Source organism: Orcinus orca, chromosome 12 (genome assembly GCF_937001465.1).
Source record: "Orcinus orca chromosome 12, mOrcOrc1.1, whole genome shotgun sequence".
Taxonomy (NCBI): Eukaryota; Metazoa; Chordata; class Mammalia; order Artiodactyla; family Delphinidae; genus Orcinus; species Orcinus orca.
Window position 1 is genome coordinate 15,974,738 of NC_064570.1, and position 19,392 is coordinate 15,994,129.

General features: G+C 38.7%; 1 protein-coding gene across 3 annotated transcripts in view; it reads right to left on the minus strand.

Annotated features, from left to right (window-relative positions):
* Positions 1–18,552, minus strand: part of TAB2 (TGF-beta activated kinase 1 (MAP3K7) binding protein 2) — an 86,600-nt gene extending 68,048 nt beyond the window's left edge. The window contains exon 1 of one of the 3 annotated variants that reach the window (XM_033405199.2): positions 18,407–18,552. The gene's annotated coding sequence lies outside the window, so the exon portion shown is untranslated. Of the gene's footprint in view, positions 1–17,321; positions 18,038–18,406 lie in introns of those variants that run through there. The other 2 variants (XM_033405184.2, XM_049695383.1) reach the window with 2 other exon arrangements.
* Positions 18,553–19,392: the final 840 nt, after the last annotated feature.

Below are 19,392 nucleotides of genomic sequence, written 5' to 3' on the forward strand. Positions count from 1 at the left end.
TCAAACTTTATGAAGTTTTAAAAATTTCTAAATTGACGTATTTATTCTGTAATTAAAACAACACAAACAAATGAAAAATATACTAGGCCGCTTCCCTATTTATCACTTCAACTAAAATTCCTCAGTGTGGTTTTCAAGGTCTTCTCCAGTTTGGTTCCACTAGGACTGGTATCACGGACACCCCCCTGGCCAACCCCGGCTTTTCAGTAAAGGCCAGTTTTACTGAAATATAGCTAATTATTTTTTAAAAAGAATGATTTTTAATGAGTAAAATAAATGATCACAAAGAAAATCAATTATACTGAAAAGCACAGTAATCAAGTGTTCTTTAGAACCCATATTTATGATATATTTGCTTCTTTATTAACACTCAACAATAAAATCCAGCAGGGGTCTAATAACAACTATAATTTTGAAGTAGTAATCTACATAAACTGTACTCAGAGACAGCCACAACAGTAAAGTAATATGAAAATATCTGTGCTTTTTTTCTATTAGTAATAAAGTCACAGGTACTGCTAATACTACTGTGCTTTACTGTTTAAAATCATAATGGAAGGAAATATTAAATTTCAGTTACAGGTTATTCGTTGGTAAAAATATACAGATTTTTTTTTTCAGGGACTCCTTTAAATTCTCTCCTCAGATGCTCTTCAGGGTTATGGAGTCTAGAATTAAACCCTATTAAATCCACCTACTTTTATTTCCCACTAGTCCCCACAGTCAGAGAACTTCAGTCAGGTTTTGTCTGAACATGTTCAACCCTGCTTTCATTCCTGACTATGTTACTGCTCTAGCTTAGGATATCATTTCTCCACCTGCATGCTTATCAAAATCTTAACTATCTCTTGAAAAGCAATTCATGTTCCATCTCCTTTTCGAATTCTTTTTCTACTTCTTCAGCTCACATGGATCTCTCTATTCCTAGAACTCCTAATGTACCTGTGGGTCAATGCTTCATGACCCAACATGTAATTATTTTCTTCGAGTTCCACTTCCGCATCTCTTCATCCAAGGTGTAAGATCCCTGGGGACATGGGTGGCATGCTTGTATACAGGACACTGCACATATAATATAGGCACATCGAATGTATTCAATAAAGAAACTATTCTCAATAAACCAAGTATCAGAAGACAATTTCTTTGGGAAGTTTAAGTACCAGAAAATACATCAAGAGGACTAAAAATTCCACTAAGCAGCAAAAACAGACTCATAAATTAAGCTTAGTATTAATAATTCACCTCAATCAGAACCTAGATAGTCATATTATATTAAAAACTCAGAAACTTATTTACCTGGCAGTAATGAATTCCAAGTAATAAATCAGGAACGGAGTGCTAAAGTAGGCATAAAACAATGATTCATTCAAAAAATATTTGCTAAGCATCTACTACATGCCAGGCACAATTCCAGAGTCCACTGATTCAATGGTAAAAAAAACAAAAAACAAAAAACCCAAAAACCCCCCAAAACAATGAAAAACAAAAACGCACACAAGAATTTACTGTTAGGCCTTGGACTAGAACCTGGGGTTCCTGATTCTCATTATGAGGCTCTGGAACAAAAAGCTGTTTCTGTCTTTCAGAATAGGTAAAGTTGGGGTGGAGAAATGTTCTCAGAAGGCAGTAAATCATATAAAACATTATAAAGAAAAAGATTTGGAGCTATTAAAAATATATATATAATCTACATAGTATATAACATTAAAATCTCTATACATAAAGTCTATAAAGAAATAGATTTGGGGATAAGTTTCAATTGTCTGTAGAATATTTATTGCCTAATGATACTAGATGAATGAGGTATTACTCTACTCACTGATTAATATTTTAATCACAAACACTTCATGAAGTTTTATTCTTCTTCAAAGAGCTCTGCCAAGTTGCCTCATTTACTTTATATAAAAATATAAAAACTTAAATACCAATATCACAGAAGTTGGGTGGGTGATAGCAGTCATGGTGGTAAATACTATTCGAAGTAATCTTTTTCATCGGAGGGAAGAGCCCAAAAGAGGAGGATAATGTGAATGCGGGTAGGAAACAAGGAACTGCTCTCCACACATTTCAATCTCTAGTGCTGTTTATGACCAAATAGAAATTACTTTTCTTAAAGGAAAGTTCTTAGACTAATAGCAATGGAATTCAGAGACTGAGTGAGTGAGTAAGGGGGAAGGATAAGTGGGTGGGACTGGAACAAATAAATAGTCTGACAGTGCCATGCTAGTAACCTTAAGTCATCTTATCCAAAACTCAACCTACTGCCTCCCACGCAATAATATAGCTATATGTTAACTACTAATAACAGAGCACTGATTCTGAAGTTAGAAATCTCAGGGTCTTCAATTCTTTTCCTCACCATATACAATCACTGGCAAAGTTCTACTGATTACTCCCACAAATGTTTCTTGCATTAATCCCCTTTTGTAGTCCCACAACCTCCTGGTTCAGGTATCTTTTACCTGGATAATCAAAGTAACACAATAATCTCTTATCTGATGGCTCATTCCACTCTTAGGCCGTTCTAAGCTATATTTCACAGTGGTAACAAGCTTTCTAGCTCCTAAACATAGCTGGATCATGTCACTTTCCTCCCCAAGAGAGGTAAAAGATTTTGTAGAATTAGACTGTACTGAGTTTTGGTAGAAGGTGATGACATTGACCAAGGGAATAATGGAAAAGAGGTTGGGCAGGAAGAGAGGAGACTTAAAGACCAAGAACTTACAACAAAGGAGTCAGAAAAGTTAGATAAAATGCAGGAAAGAATGGGATCAAGAAAGCCAAATGAAAAAAGGAATAACAATAAAGTTTTAAGTTTATTATTTTTATAATAATTTTGTAACAATGAATAGCTAACATTTATTAAGCATTTATGTGTGTGCTAAGCACTGGGCCAAATGATTTATAATGCATTCACTCATTTAATGCTCTCAATAATCATGAGAAGTAGGTACCTCTGTATCAGACTCAGCTGACTACACATTGTTCTCTCCCAGAGAAAATAAGGATTATTTTATATAGCGCCCCGCCCCCCTCTGGCCCCAGCCTTATTCCCCACAATGCCTTAAACAGAGCACCAAACAATTTACATTCTTACTATGTTGGTGTCAACAATACCAGAGGAAAGCCATTTTTCCTATTAATTTCATTAATATGTCATTGACTAGCACAATATATACATGTATATACAGCTATATACATACATACACGTACGTAAACATACACATACAAACACACTAGGGATCTGGAAATAAAATACTATGGCTTTCAAAAATAACTCTTCTCTTGGGGCTTAAATCTGAATTGGAACAGTAATGGCTCAGGGTATTTTTGTCTTGTAAAGCTCAAAGAGGGAAGGTAAATAAAAATGTTTTTAACTGAAGAGAAAAGAGGCTTATACCCCTACCATCTACCTGGAAATAGGGAGGACCTAGTCCTCCTAAAGGCAGATGAAAGTTACTTTCTTTTAAAATGTGTATAGGAAATTTCCTATGAGATACTACTATGGTCTAAACTCTAAGCCCAGCCTACTATTTGCCATGTGTGCTCCATTCCGTACAAGAAGTCTGGGCCAACTTTAGATGATTTTGCATAAATCCACTACCACTCGGAAAAAAGAACAAATAACAAATGGCAAAATGTGTGCTTCACTGACCTTGGGTTAGTAATGTTGCTATGTTTGGGTGCATTCTTCAGGAGTGTAATATTTGTTTGAAAGCATCAGGGTACTACTCAGAAAAGACTTTTTTTTTTTTTTTTTTGCGGTATGTGGGCCTCTCACTGTTGTGGCCTCTCCCATTGCGGAGCACAGGCTCCGGACGCGCAGGCTCAGCGGCCACGGTTCACTGGCCCAGCTGCTCCGCGGCATGTGGGATCTTCCCGGACCGGGGCACGAACCCGTGTCCCCTGCATCAGCAGGCAAACTCTCAACCACTGCGCCACCAGGGAAGCCCCAGAAAAGACATTTGACCAAAACCTATACTCTGGAATCTCAAAAACTCACTTACTTTTAAAAGCAAGCAAATCTTCTAGCTTTAAACTTTAGTAGTATGTGTGTTCACTCATTCATTCACAAATATTTACATAGAGCTTAAATGTCAAGGCATTGTACTGATGCTGTAAAAACTTATTTAGTGGGAGAAACTGAAAAATAAACAGAATATTATAATAAAATATGGTAAATCCTGTGATAGGGGAAAAAAAGTCCTGAGATATTTAAATTATAAATAAGAAAAAGCATTAATCAGTTACAACAGAAAATATCATGCCACTTAAAAAAGTATTTTCCAGAATACCTTAATATGAAGAAAACATACCTGAATGGAACTCAGAAGATCTTTTTACCACGTCTGTAAACTGAGGCTTACCCTTTCCCTTTACCAATTTAATTCTGGCTCTAAGTCAGAAATCTAAGTCTCTCCTTGCTAGCTATTTTGCATTCCTATTTTAAATTTTTGTTTTTGACCTGTCTCTTTGGCTATCTGTTTTATCTACAAAAGAAATGTTGCCACAGAAAGCCTTTCAGTCACTTAATAATAGTGTCAAACCCTTTTCACAATATGCATAAAGCTACTTCATTTACAAAGATTTAGGACAAAGCTCTGAAAATTAGTAAAGCACATGTGTCTATACTACTATTATAGCCATCTACTTTTCAAATAAGCATGATTAAATACACATTACAATAAATATATATCCCCCAAATTTGTCTCCCAACCACATAATTTCTGGTGCACTCAATGTGAGATAAACAACAGTGTTGATAAACAGAACCAATCAAAATTTTCACAAAGTTCTTCACGTGCTAGGAGAATCTTGCTTTTTGCTAATAAGCCTTAAACAATGGCACAGTAAAAAGAAAAAGGTTACAGGTATAATTTTTAATAACTATCACTATAATTTCTCAAATATCAACTCAACTGATGACTCTCTAATTTCTATTTCTAGCCTGAATTTCTTGCTTGAATTCCATTTGCATATCAAATTACCTACTTGATAGGTCCAGTTAAGTGTCTAGTAGGCCTTTCAAAGTTAACACATCCAAAAAAAAAAAAAAAACAACTCTTGATTGCCCAGCCCAAACTTGTTACTTCACTGTCTTCCCCAACTCAGCCAACAACGACTCCATACTTCCCAACTGCTTGGGCCAAAAATCTTGGGAGTCATCCTTGACTTCTCTTTTATGCCTCAGATCCAATTCATCAGCAATTTCTGCCCACCCATGGTTTGTAATATATCCAAAATATGATCTCTTCACACTCTTTCCTGTTGTTACTCTGGTCTAAGCCACCATCAGCTCTCATTTGGATAACTGCAGTAATTTCCAATATGGCTTCCCTGTTGACATCTTTGCCCTGCTCTTATAGTTTATTCCACAAAGAGCTGCCAGAGTGAATCTTTTAACAAGGAAAGTTACCTTCAGTTAACAGTTTAAAGAAGAAAAACCGTATGGTCATATCAAGTGATTCTTAAATTAGGAAGAGACAGGCACCTACAAAAAACCTACAGCTAACATGTACTTAATGGTGACAGACTTCATGCTTTCCCTTAAGATCTGGAATAAGACTAGCTTGTCTGATGTCACCACGCCTACTAAACACAGTATTGGAAGTACCAACCAGAGCAGTAAGGCAAGAAGAGGAAATAAAAGGCATTCAGAATGGAAAGGAAGAAATAAAACTGTCTCTATTCATAGACACATTAGAAAACCCACAGTCTCCACAAAAAAACTACTAGAATTTATTAGTTTAGCAATGTCTCAGGATAAAGGGTGAACTCACAGAAATCAACCATATTGCTATAAACTAGCAATAAACAACTGGAAACCAAAATTTAAAACACAGTATCATTTACAACTGCTCCAAAAAAAAAAAAACGTATCTAGTTATAAACCTAGCAAAACATGTATAGAATTTGTGTGTTGGAAGCTACAAAATGCAGATGAAAGAAATCAGGCAACCTAACTGTAAGGAGAGATAAACTTGTTTATGGCTTGAAAGACTTAACAAAATAAAAATGTCAATTTTCCCCAAATTGATCTAAGGGTTTAATGCAATTCCTACCAAAATCCCAGCATGATTTTTTTATAGATTCTAAATTTTCCATGGAAAGGAAATGCAATAGTTAAAACAATTCTGAAAAAGAAGAATTAAGTTAGGGAAGTTTTACTACCTGGTTTTAAGACTTACCATACAGCTACAGTTATCAAGACAGTGTGGTAGTAGTACAGAGATAAACACAAAGATCAGTGGATCAGAATAAAGAATCTAGAAACAGACGCTCACAAGCACAGCCATCTGACTTTTGACAAAGGTGCAAAAGCAATTCAATGGAGGAAGGATAATTTTTTTTAACAAGTGGTGTTGGAACAGCTGAACAATCCACAGACAAAAAGTGAACTTCAATCTAAACTTCACACCTTTATGTGAAGATTATGTAAAACTGGATCATAGATCTACATATGCAAGATGTAAAGCTTTTTAGAAAACTTTTAGAAGAAAATAGGAGAATGCCTTTGGAAACCTAAGGTTAAGCAAAGAGCTCTTATTAGACTTGACAATAAAAGGCACAATTCATAAAAGAAAAAAAGATAAATTAGACTTCATCAATTTTTTTTTTTCTCCGCAAAAGCCCCCATTAAGAGGATGAAAAGATAAGGCACAGATCAGGAGAAGATATTTGCAAATCACATACTTGACAAAGGGCTTGTGTCCAGAATATATAAAGAACTCACTAAACTCAACAACAAGAAAACAAACAATCCCATCAGAACATAAGCAAAAGACTTGAACAGACACTTCACCACAGAGGATACACAGACAGCAAACAAGCACATGAAAATACATTCAACATCATTAGCTATTAGGGAAATGCAAACTAAAGCCACAAAGAGATGTCACTACATATCTATTAGAATGGCTGAAATAAAAAATATACTGACAATACCAAATGCTGACAAGGATGCAGAGAAATTAGATCTCTCATATACTGCTGATGGGAATGTAAAATGGTTCAGCCACTCTGGAAAAGTGGCAGTTTCTTACAGAGTTAAACATACATTTATCATACAACCCAGCCACTGTATTCCTGGGGATTTATCCTAGAGAGATGAAAAAGTATTTTCACATAAAAACCTGTGGAAAACTGTTCACAGCAGCTTTAGTTTTGGAGCCCCAAACTGGAAACACAAAATTCCTTCAATCAATGGCTGAACAAATTGTGGTACATCCATACAATGGTATACTTCTTAGCATTAAAATGCAATGAACTACTGATACACGAAACAACTTGGATGTATCTCAAGCGCATAACGCTGAGTGAAAAAAAGCCAATCTCAAAATATATAACACAACACATGATTCCATTTTTATAGCAATTCTTGAAGAGTGAAAGGGGGAAAAAAAGGAAAATAGCTCACGTCTTAAAATCCTTCCGTGGCTTCTAATTTCATCCTGAATACTAAAATCCTTTCTACGATCTAAATAGCTACATGGAAAGCACATCAGTAGATGAGAGGATCTCATCCACTCTTCTCCCGCTCTCTTAACTCCAACTGCACTGGTCTTCTTGCTGTTGGAACACGGCAAGCATGCTCCTGCCTCTCTATTTAGAAAGCTCTTTCCCTTTATTACTTCACTCAGGCACCTGCTCAAATGTCATCTAATCAGAGAAGACTTCCGTGTTGCCTCCCAAATAAAATGATGTCTTCTTTCTCTTTCTCTCTCTCTAGGAACCTTAAAACCAACAAACAGAACTCAAACATCTTCCTCACCTGTTACTGCCCCTGGTATGCTCTTGTGCTGATGAATGGCAGGCATTATACTATGCACTCAGGTACTCAAGCCAGGGCATGTGTGATTACTTACTTACTTCACACTCAGTATTCTCTTCTCAAATTCATCACCTACTCTTCTCCCTAATTACAGCCTTAACTCACGTCTTTATCAATTCTCAAATAAACGGTTATAAGGCTACCTCCCGCCCCCCCCACTCTTTTCTAAATATTCTCTACACTGCAGCCAGAGAAATCTTTCTAGAATGTTAATTTAAACATTCCATCATTTATGGGATGAAGTCAAATCTACTTTACAGAGCATACAAGTATTTTCATGCTCTTTCTTCTCATTTTCCACCTCACTTCCAATTAACCCACCACTGGTACCTAATGCACTGTGGAACTATTCACAGTATTGAATAGGTGTGGACTTTGCTACCTCCATCCTTTATGCATGTTGTTCTCTCTGACTGCAATGGCCTTTCTTCTCCCAACTTGTCCTCCTCTTCCTTGCCTATCTGACACAAACAGATTGTGTCACCCTTCCTATGAAGAATTCCCTCTTATATCCCTCCTTCCCTCACTGAGTCAGACACTCCCTCCTGTAGATTCCTAAAGTGTTTTATGTCTAACCTTGTCACTGCATTTGCTAGTGTTAGTACACTATTGATAGCCTGTATACCTGTCCCTTGAGGGCAAGAACAATATGTTAGTCATCCTTCCAATCCCATCACCTAGCAAAATACCTGGCACACAGCAGGACTCAAAACTAATTCAAAACTACTGGATAGGTGAATTAGGTTGACCAATAAAGAAGGTAGAGATGAGGCATGGTGAAAGAATGAGTCAGGCAAGATTTTTTGGGTTAGCTATTTTGCACAGGTATATCATAGAAGCCATATGAAACAAACTCTATGGAGTTTCTTTCTATTCTTTTGGTCATGTGATACCCTATAGAAACTGAAGTACTGATTCCGTAGCTTGGTTTGGCGAAGATCACCAGTTCACTTTTCCCATGAACCAGTTACCTTCCTCAAAAGAGTACTTCTTGTTCCATTCACAGAGCTACAGCAACGGCTCTGAACAGTCATCCTGTAAATTCATACCATTGTTCATGAGGGGAAAATCTCATGAAGAGAATGAGGATGTCTCACTCAGGCCCAAGCACCACCTCAGCTAGAAAAATCTCAAAAGAGAAAAAGAAAAGTCAAGCCCAACCAATACATGTCAATACATTTTCATATGTAAAAAAGCAGAATTGGCTTTGTGGAAATGGAAATTTTTTATTTTTTGAAACCCCACTTCCACATGTTTATTTTTCCATTTCCTTAGAAAATCATCATAAAGTAGCAAACAGTACTTAGTTAAGTACAGCTCAGGTATATGCTAGTCACAAGGTAAACAGCAAGTTACTCTCAATGCAAACACACAGTACCTGTATTTTCACCAACTTTTGTTTGTCAATGGTCCCTTAGATATCGTGAGTACTTTTTCTCTTCAGTTCTAGTAACTACTTAACTGTGATGCCTACATGCATCTGCTTGAGTTCCAAAGAGTAGACGCCCATGTTTGTCAGGTCACTAACAGTCTTTTAAAAATTAACCAAGCAATTATACCACAATCTGTGCTCAATGAATTAAAATGGAACAAACACTCTGTTCTGAAGCCCTTTTAAAAAGCAAACTTTCTTGCCTATATTGCTATCTTCTTTGTTACTATTTTCTAGTGATAACATAGCACCAATAAAAGCTGATGAACAGAAAATGTTTGTATAAGCATCACTGTATAATACAAACTGTATTATTAGTAGGTTAAAATATTACTTATACAATAGCAATTAATACTAATTAGTACAGCAAAATATTCTACAACAATCACCAGTTCACTCAATGAATTAAGATAAAAAAACTTTTAGGAAAACTCAAAGCAAAAAATCACAGTTAACCCAGTAATGAACATCAGGAAATTCAGCACTGTATCTTTTTTGAATGTGAAATATGGACACAGAAAATAATACTATTAAAATAATTGAAAAAATATTAACTAGCAATTTAAAACAAAAAATTACGAAGGTCACCTTATACAGATAAAGTGGTATATGTTTTATAGTATTATATTTAAGCTCATATATTTTCAGTGTTTTCAAAATCCGATCCATGCCAATTTTCTAATGCTTTTCATAAAAAAACCTAAATCATGGGTTGTGAACTAATTTCAAATTAAAAATGTGGGCTTTTTCACAGGAACAGATAAGAAAAATACAAAGAATTAATAATGTGCATGTTTATTTTGTAATTAAAATAATAATGGTGATGTTTTGTTTATTTCACCCTTGGTCTGAAGAGGTACAGTAAATTAAACAGTATAGAAGTTATTTCCCTTTTATTCTACTTGTTGGGGAAAATGAATTGAACAGGTATTCTGAAAGAAAAACCTAACAAAGCTAAATTCCAAATGTAAGATTACCTCCCATTATTTGAGCTATATGTCTACTAGAAAAAATAATTCACCTTGTTCTGTTTGAAAGATTAATACTTTTTGAAACTGAGCTTCGCTAAATAGAAGCTAATATTGATATAAGAAAGTTACAGGGAAGAAAATCTGCCTCAAAAAGCATAGGATATATCAGACATTTTGACGACTACTTATTGATGTCTACTAAATTCAGGTAAGTACTGTGCTAGGTAACATAAATACAGAGCTAGCTAACATAAGAAATACAGATAATGTAGTTAAAACTACCATGCAAGGTAGGTATTATTATACCTATGTATTTTTCTAAAGACAAGTCCTAGAGTCAAAGAGTTTGAGTGATTAGCCCAAGACCACAAAGCTATAGTTAGTAATAGAACTCACATTTGAACTTGGGCTCATCTGACTTTAAAGACCAGGTCTTTTCTTATCATACGTCACAGATTCCCAACACGATAAAATTAAGATGTTTAGTTAAAAGGGAGGAGGTTGACAAGTTGACAAGTTAACAGAGACCAACTCAAACTCAAAAGTAGTATTTTCTTCAGCAGCTGAGAGAATTAAAACTAGGTAAACTCCCTTCTACTCCTATTTTCCCAGTTCATATCAGAATGATTGTTTTTGTTGATTTCTCTGATAAACAAAACTTGCCTGGTGTGAGAACTGTGTTCAGCAAGGTCAAATTGCAGATTTCAAGTTTTCATTTGTATTGGCAAGTATTTCCTCCCATTGATAGGGAATGGAAAATCATTCCGCTGAACTGCCATTGGCTCTATACTAATGAAAAAAGCAGTATCTGGCCTGCCTGACTGGCAAACCGACAGGAAGCAAACTTGTGATGTGCTCCATTTTGCTAACACTAAAAAGGTTAACATTAAGATATTATGGGTCAAAATAAGTTTTCCTTAATATAAATGTTAGAGGAAAACTTTAAACATTAAAACTCAAAAGAAGAGTATTATTTAATAATTCAGATGAAAGTATAGTTAATAAACCAAAGAATAAAAAGAATTTACTAACTGAAAATTTACTCTTTTTGTGCACTTTTTTCCCCTCAATAATTCACTGTCATCTGTTATTCTCCCAGAACCTGTCTTCTGCACTAGCCAAACAGACAAGTTAAATGGTCAGAATCAACCCCCAGAAACTCTGAAGTTTTTGATGGTAGCACCAATCTCTATACTATACCTCGGAATGTGGCATTGCTTTTGACTTACTATTTTGGCAAGCTTGGGCAGGGGCTGGTTGCAGAGACCACGAATTTTCTTTAACAGTGTAATTCTTTTGAATAATTTTATTAAAAACAATCAGCATTCATATATTTCCACCAAAATCTTTTAAATTCTACACTTCTTTACTCTTGCTTCTCTCTGTCTCTCTCTGCAGGACCATTCCAACCTCTACTTTATTCTTTGGCTTCTGAGGCTTGTACCAGGACTGTTTTTTGTTTTTCTTCTTAGGTGAAACAAGAATGCCACTTTCTTTAACAAGGCAATTAAAATACTACAAATTCTTAAAATGCCCTGGTCTATGTTGTACCTGTTTGTGGATAAATCAGACTGACTTTCTTTCTGAAGCCACTCAAACTGACACCCTGTAGTAGTATCCCTTTCCAGTGGTAGGTTATTACAGTTCAAAGCAAACAAACAAACAAACAAAAACCCACAAGAGTATAAAAATATCCAATTGTAGATATTTTTATCTCATTTCTAAAACAGTATTGTGTCATGCCAAGTTTAAAAATGAAGCAATTTGTTTCTATACATCTTCAAGGGGAATTTTTTTAAAAGCCAAGAAATATTTTGCATAAATGACTAAAGATCTTAGAACTTAAGGGAAGTCTTCAGTTTTAGGAAAGCTAAAATTATTATTCATTAGGCAGAGAATAACTTGCTACAGAACAGGAAAAAGCTTCCTGGTACTAAGATTCAAACATCTGAAAAATGGTTACTGTTAAAGTAGGGTAGGGTGGGGTGGGATGTTTTCCCTTTTCCGTGAAAACACCAATATTCCCCACATCACAGGAATGTAAGAAAGTGACTGAGCCATTTAATCCATAATGTCAGTATAAATGTACAGTTTCACTGAAATTGCCTTAAAGAGGTAAGACAAACTTGTCTTTTAAAGCCTGGTTAAGAGCACATAATTATACATGAATTATTTTTTCTAATCTGCTTTTAAACATTTCTATTCACTTTTTCACTTTAATGTCAACCACTTCATAGGAATAGGTTAATAAATATTAATTTAGCTGCAAATAATTTCTTTCTTTTCTTCCTTTTAACTTCTAGGATGTTTTTTCAAACTTTTGGCTAGATTCAAAAAAATAGCATTCAGAAGATTTTGTGTGATATCTGAGTCTGTGCTTAAAACTAGAGATTCAAAGACTTAAGTCCAGTGCAAACACTTTTCAAAACCATAAGGTGCTTACTACCAAAAAGAGTTGTGATACACAGGAAAACTATCACTAAGAGCCATTCAGCACTGAACGCGCAGTATTCCTTGAGCTCCTTAACTACAGGCCAGGCACTGAAGATATGGTGAAGTCAAGACTGAAAGGAAAATAAGACACGGTTTGTCCTTGAGACAGTTTAGTGATTTCCCAGGCTAAAAATGAAAAACAAATATTGCAATTTGACTATTCCACTCTTTCTTCATAAAACTTATGCACAATTTGCATTACTTTCTCTTCATAAAAGTTTTCCTTAATACTTTGTGAATTCTCTGAATTACCCCTTTTCACACAATAAAGGTATAAACTAATGACAAAGCGAACATTTATTGAATATGTAAACTGTACTAAATGTTTCACAAGTACTTCCATGAACTGGGATCTTATACGACATTTTTATCTACTTGTCAAAATGCTGAAATCCAGCTCATCAAGATATGTCACAACTTTTCCTCATCATAAAGACTAGGTTTACTCCTGACAGCATATTGACTAGATAACATGCGCAAACACTCCAGAAAGTATCAGTGACCATAAATTACAGTTGAGTTTTAATTAACCTTATTCTATCAGAGAAGAGTGCTTTAGTTGTTCAAATAAACTGTGTATTAAACAATGTCCCCCACAGTGCTGTGAAAGCTTCTTGGAAAGATTACCAACATCAACTATTTTGTTTTATAACTCCAGATAAGCAACAGACAAAAAAGTTGCAGTTTATTGAGCCCCTTCTATATATCAGATAATTTACACAAAATGTATAATTTGGCATCACAACAACCCTATAGGTATTCTATTCATTTTACAGAGAAGAAAACAAGCTCAGAGAGGCTGAGAAATTGTAGTTGGCCCCAAATCACAAAGCTAGTAAGTGGCAAACCAGGATTCAAACCAGGATATCAGACTCCAAATTTTCTATTGAGCCACAAAGCAGCTTTCTGAAGCACTAACAATAGGAAATCGCTATTAACTAAAACTCTGAAGTACAAACATAATGTTGTTCCCAAGTTATGAAGTATATTTCTAAAAAAAGTTTCTTATTGGAGTATAGTTGATTTACAATGTTGTGTTAGTTTTGAAGTATATTCTTAAAGAAAAAAATTTATGTATGGAAGTTTTTGTTTTTGAAATCAAAGATAATATCCACTATGTAGTTTTTAAAAGAGCAAATATGCAATGTCTGTTCCCCAACCTCCTGTTCTGTTTTACTTTTCTCCACAGTACTTTTTTCTCCCAGACACGCTTGATTTTACTCATTTATTATATCTTCCACTACTAAAATGTAAACTATATGAGGACAGAAATTTTGTCTGTGTTATCCACTGCTGCCATCTCCAATATCTCAAAGAACCCTGTGCTCAATAAATATCTGTGAAACGATAGAAACCTTGGCACTTAGTAGGTATTCAATAAATATTAGTTTCTCTTTTACTATGCAGGAAACACTAAAAAGGTTAATGTTAAGATATTAAAGGTCTAAAGAAATTTACTACTCCCTTGATACCAAATTTTGAACTGAAACATTATCAGAAATCCAATAGAATTTCTTGCTCAAGTTTTACATTAAAAATGTTGAGGCAAATCAAAAAGATACATTCGGCAAAGCCTCATTTATAAAGCACTGTCAGGAGATACGGGGGTCTACATGAATTATATTTTGAACAAAGCACTTTTAAGTGGCAAAACTTTAATCAATTTTCACAGAGATCTTTTACTGATATTAATATTCACAATTTTGCTTTGTGGCAATTCTGACTTGGATCTCCTTCTAAAACATCAACTTCTCAGCTGACGCATCTTACTGTGCTTTTAACAGTAGCCCATTCCTTCTGAGGATTAAGAAATTAGAAACTAAGCATACTTTGTAAAATGAGTCAATAAAAATCAAGTGAAAAGTCTAAGTAAAATGCATAAGTTTAACGCTAGAAGGCTAGTAGTAAATACTACTTAGTACCAAACATTGTGTTTTGAGGGATGGAATACTTAGAAAATGAAGAAAAAGACAGCCATTCTTTTTTTTTTTTTTTAACATCTTTATTGGGGTATAATTGCTTTACAATGGTGTGTTAGTTTCTGCTTTATAACAAAGTGAATCAGTTATACATATACATATGTTCCCATATGTCTTCCCTCTTGCGTCTCCCTCCCTCTCACCCTCCCTATCCCACCCCTCTAAGCTGTCACAAAGCACCGAGCCAATATCCCTGTGCCATGCGGCTGCTTCCAAGACAGCCATTCTTAATCTCTGACTCTTATCAAGATCACAGGCGAGTTTAGCAGTTAACTAAAGGGAATGTAAAAAGTACAGTACTGGGCTTCCCTGGTGGCGCAGTGGTTGAGTCCGCCTGCCGATGCAGGGGACACAGGTTCGTGCCCCGGTCCGGGAAGATCCCACATGCCGCGGAGCGGCTGGGCCCGTGAGCCATGGCCGCTGAGCCTGCGCGTCCGGAACCTGTGCTCCGCAACGGGAGAGGCCACAACAGTGAGAGGCCCGCGTACCGCAAAAACAAACAAACAAACAAAAAAGTACAGTACTGGCCACCACTGAGTACTTACTCAGGGATTTTAGCTTTCTGATTAAGTGTCCTTGATTTTTAGGGTCAGAATCATAAAAAAATGAAATGTTAAAATATTATAAGTATTTTGGAAATATGAGCCAGAGGCAAATAAATATGAACATGCATACGTTTAGATTTCATACAATTTCCAAGTCTCCAAATCCTTACCATCTTAATACAGAGGACTTAAAATAAAATGACATATAGACTGTGAGAGTCTACCGAAAGATTCAGCCCAAACCTCCTTAGAATCGTTCAGCATGATCACCTTCCTGTGCTTGGCACCCACCACTACCCACATTTCCATTTTCCTAGTTGCCTAAAACTGTTCATCTAATCCTCTACTAGCATCTTATCCCCTAGCTTCTCCTCCTTATTACTGTTTTGCCCCATTTTCACATTTGCCTCTGTTATTTCCTAATAATCCTTCTATTTTATAGAGTCCCAATCTTAGATGGACCAAATAAAGATGACATAAGTGAAACAACGGAAAAGTGCTACTACCGTTCTCTCTTGGGTCATAGGAGCATGGCCAAGTAGAGATATAATGAAATTGAAGCTTTTCTGAATTACAGTTTAACTTACAAACTTTGTATGTTGTAAAGATTATCAGGAACTTTTTTTCAAAACATCTATAACAAGGTAAACAGTGCCTTTTAAATAAGTTGATAACCATTAAAAAATATACTTTTAGTCTTGATGAATTTATACAACTAAAATAAATGCTGTTTCAGAAAATTCACACATTCCTCATGGGACTTTTTTGGCACGAAACTCACAAAGTTTCATGTAAGTGGTGCCCATCACACCCATTTTGCAAAATGCCATATGTTCATAGATACATATGTAGATTTCATCCTCAACAGTGTTTTGAGAAAAGAATTTTCCTTACAGAGAAAACTACAGAAGTAGAATAAATTTTTATTTCTGTCAAGACACAAGACTAATCATGTTATGACACTTACCCAAGTATAACGTGTTACTAATACTAAACAAGCAATTCTCAATAATAACGTAACTGGGGATCTGAGTAGTTGTGCCCACTTAACTCTGCAGAGTTTAAAAACCTCCTGATTTCATTAGATGCAATAACTGTATGCAAGTTTTAAACAATATCACTAGCTGAAGGCAAGCGCTTCTTTCCAGTAAAGAGAGGACCAAATATAGGTGTTATTTCAATCAAATCAGATTAAATTAAAACTTATTTTTCAGGAAATTTGTATCAGATGAGACTGATCATTTATCCACTTCTTAACAAGTTACAAAGGCACAGGTTCTACTATGTGACAGTTCACTAAAGAGGGTTGAACCACTTGCATTTCATCAGTGTCCCCTGAGAATACTTTTGAACTCAGAAAAGGTATTCCACGTGCCCAAGAGAAAAATGAAATAACGGAGTATATTCAGTGGATGACTTACTCATCTAATTAACGCATTCAACTTTCAGTTGATCCTTTAAAGATTTAAATCTTAAGCACCCTCTATTAGAAACTGATTAGATTTAAGGGGAAAAAAACCCCAACAGAAGTTCTGAATCACTGGAATTTTTGTTCTATTTCCTGTTAACACACTGATAGTGCCATCATTCAATATATTCCTTCCAGACACGTTTTTTCAAAGCTATTGAATCCTTTTTAAACTTGGCCCTATTTTAATTTGTAACTCATTTATCTGACAATTCTTCCCATTGTTTCTAATTTAAGTGCTCAGCCAAAGCTTACAGTAAGATGAAGAGAGTGTCTGTCTTTATTAGAAAATGCAATGGTTTCAAAGTCTGAAGTTTCAAACTGTCAGGGTTTAAAACCAATCACGACTTCACTGTTCCAAGGAATTCAAAGATACTTTTAAAAAGGTGTCAATACTCTGCTACTGTATGAAGAGTGTGGTAAGCAGCAGTAGTGTAAAAACTGAAAGCAAAATTGTATTCCATGCCCACCAAAATTCCCGGCCAAATCTGAAATTGCATAATGAGCAACGTACTCTTTAAGAGTGAGCTAAAGCACAAACGAATTCCTTTTATAAAATGCGAATCAACCTGACCCTAAAGTTCGACACTTTACAAACTTACCTAAAACAGACAAAATGGATGCAAAAGTATACTGCCTCACTGTTGCCTCAAATACGACCTTAGTGTTCAAGAACTTTCCAATGAAGAGAGGCACTCAAAACAGCCTCGCACTGGAGACCCCGAAACGCATGAACTCCTGCGAAACCCCCGTGAAGCTGCAAATTCCCTCCACTCTCCTGGAAACCCAGCTTATCAGAAACATTTGAAGAATTCCTCCACGACAATTAAGCTGACTTGAAGAATGGAAACCGAACATCGCAAATATACTATATATGGAATGAAACATGGCCAAACGCATAGATACGAAGCCACATGGGCTCCGCCACTCTGCTATACTACCCAGCCCGAGCAGCCTTACAGCATCAGCAACGGGAAGATACACCTGTCACCTGTTCAGCGATACCCAGACCCTTTCAGCCTCCCGGCCCCAACCCCAATCTTAGGGTTTGAGGTTGACAGGACAGAAAGCTAGAACTATCCTCTGAAATCTAAGGGCCACACACTCACAGCGGGGCTGGCTCCCCACTTCCAGAAGGCTGCAGAAAACCCACATCGGAAAAGGAAAGACGCTCTCCCCTCGACCTCCACGTAACTCCCTCGATCTCTCCCCGCAACACCCTCGCCCCTAAGTCATCCCTCCTCGGGCCACGGCTCCCCCAGAGGAGATCTCCGTCCCCCCCGGCCCAGCCCCCCCATATCTCACACATGCCAAAGGGGCGGGCCGGGGGCACCCGTGCAGGCAGGGGCCCTCCCCGCCCCCGGCACCCTCCCCCACCCGGGGCTCTCCCCGGCGCCCGACTCCAATGAATCTCCCCCTCCCCCTACACACTTCTTCCCGGGAGCCCAGGCCGGGCCCGATGCTCCCCACCCCCGCCCGGTCTGGAGGACTTGGGGGGCCTCCCTCTCTGCCTCGCCACTGGGGAAGGAAGGAGGCGGAGGGAGGAAGAGCGAGAGGAAGAAGCGGACGCCCCGCAAGGGCCTCGCGAGTCGGCAGAGTCCCTTCCAGATGAAGGGGGGGTGCGGGGAGCTGAGGGGAGAGCCGGGATTGGGGATCCCGCCGAGGCCCGGCAGCGCTGTCCGCTTACCCTTCGCCGCCGCCGCTTCCCCCTCCTCCTCCTCGGCCGCCGCCGCCGCCGCCTCTCCCACTACGGCAGCCGTCTCCACCGTCGCCGCCGCCGCCTCCACCACCACAGCCGCCGCCAGCGCCGCCGCCGCCTCCGATTCCACCCGGCAGGGGGGACACCTCAGCTCTCCCTCCCTCCCCGCTCAGCCCCTCCGATCGGCCGCCGCCGCCAACTCCCTCCGGCTGCCGCCGCCGCCGCCGCCGCCGCTCGTGGCTGAGGGGGAGGGGAGGGGGTCGGGCTGGGTCGCCCCGCCGGCGGCTGCTGCAGATCAAAAACGATGGCTGGGTGGCGTCGCCTCTCCCCGCTCCTCGGCTCCAGCTCGCTCGGCCTCCCTACCTCCTTCGGCCCCCACCCCCCTCGCGCTTGCTTGCCCTCCCCCCACCCCCCCAGCTCTCGCTCGCTCTCGCCGCGGCTCCGCCAGTCCAGTGCAAATCAAAATACTGTCACACAATATGGCGGCGCGGCCGCCGGCAAACACCGCGAGATCTGTGGGCGCTGCTGAGGCGGCGGCTGTGACTAGGCCTCCCCCAGTCGGGCGGCGGGGGAGCGGCCAGCGGCGGCGGCGGCGGCGGTGGCGGCGGCGCGGAGATGCTCTTTCTCCGCCCTGCACCCCTCCCCCGACTCTCGCAGACTCCACACCCGTCTTGCGAAGGCTGCAGGGAGAACGCTGCCCGGTCGCGCGGACTGGCGCGGGCAGCCGCCGGGGCCGTGCTAGAGGGGGCGCCGAGGCAAACGGCCAGAGGAGGGCCCGATCCTACTTTTTAAGTTTTATCCCGGCCGCCGTTACTTGGAGGGGGTGTGTGTGTGGAGAGAAAGAGCAGGTTTACCCCCCAACGGGGGCCGATAGCAGTTTAGGTCGAAAGGAGAAAAGAACTCAGCTCCCCGCGGCTCGGCCCGCCCGGAAGCGGGCGGCGGGACCAGTGGGGCTGCTGGCCTCACCGCGCGGG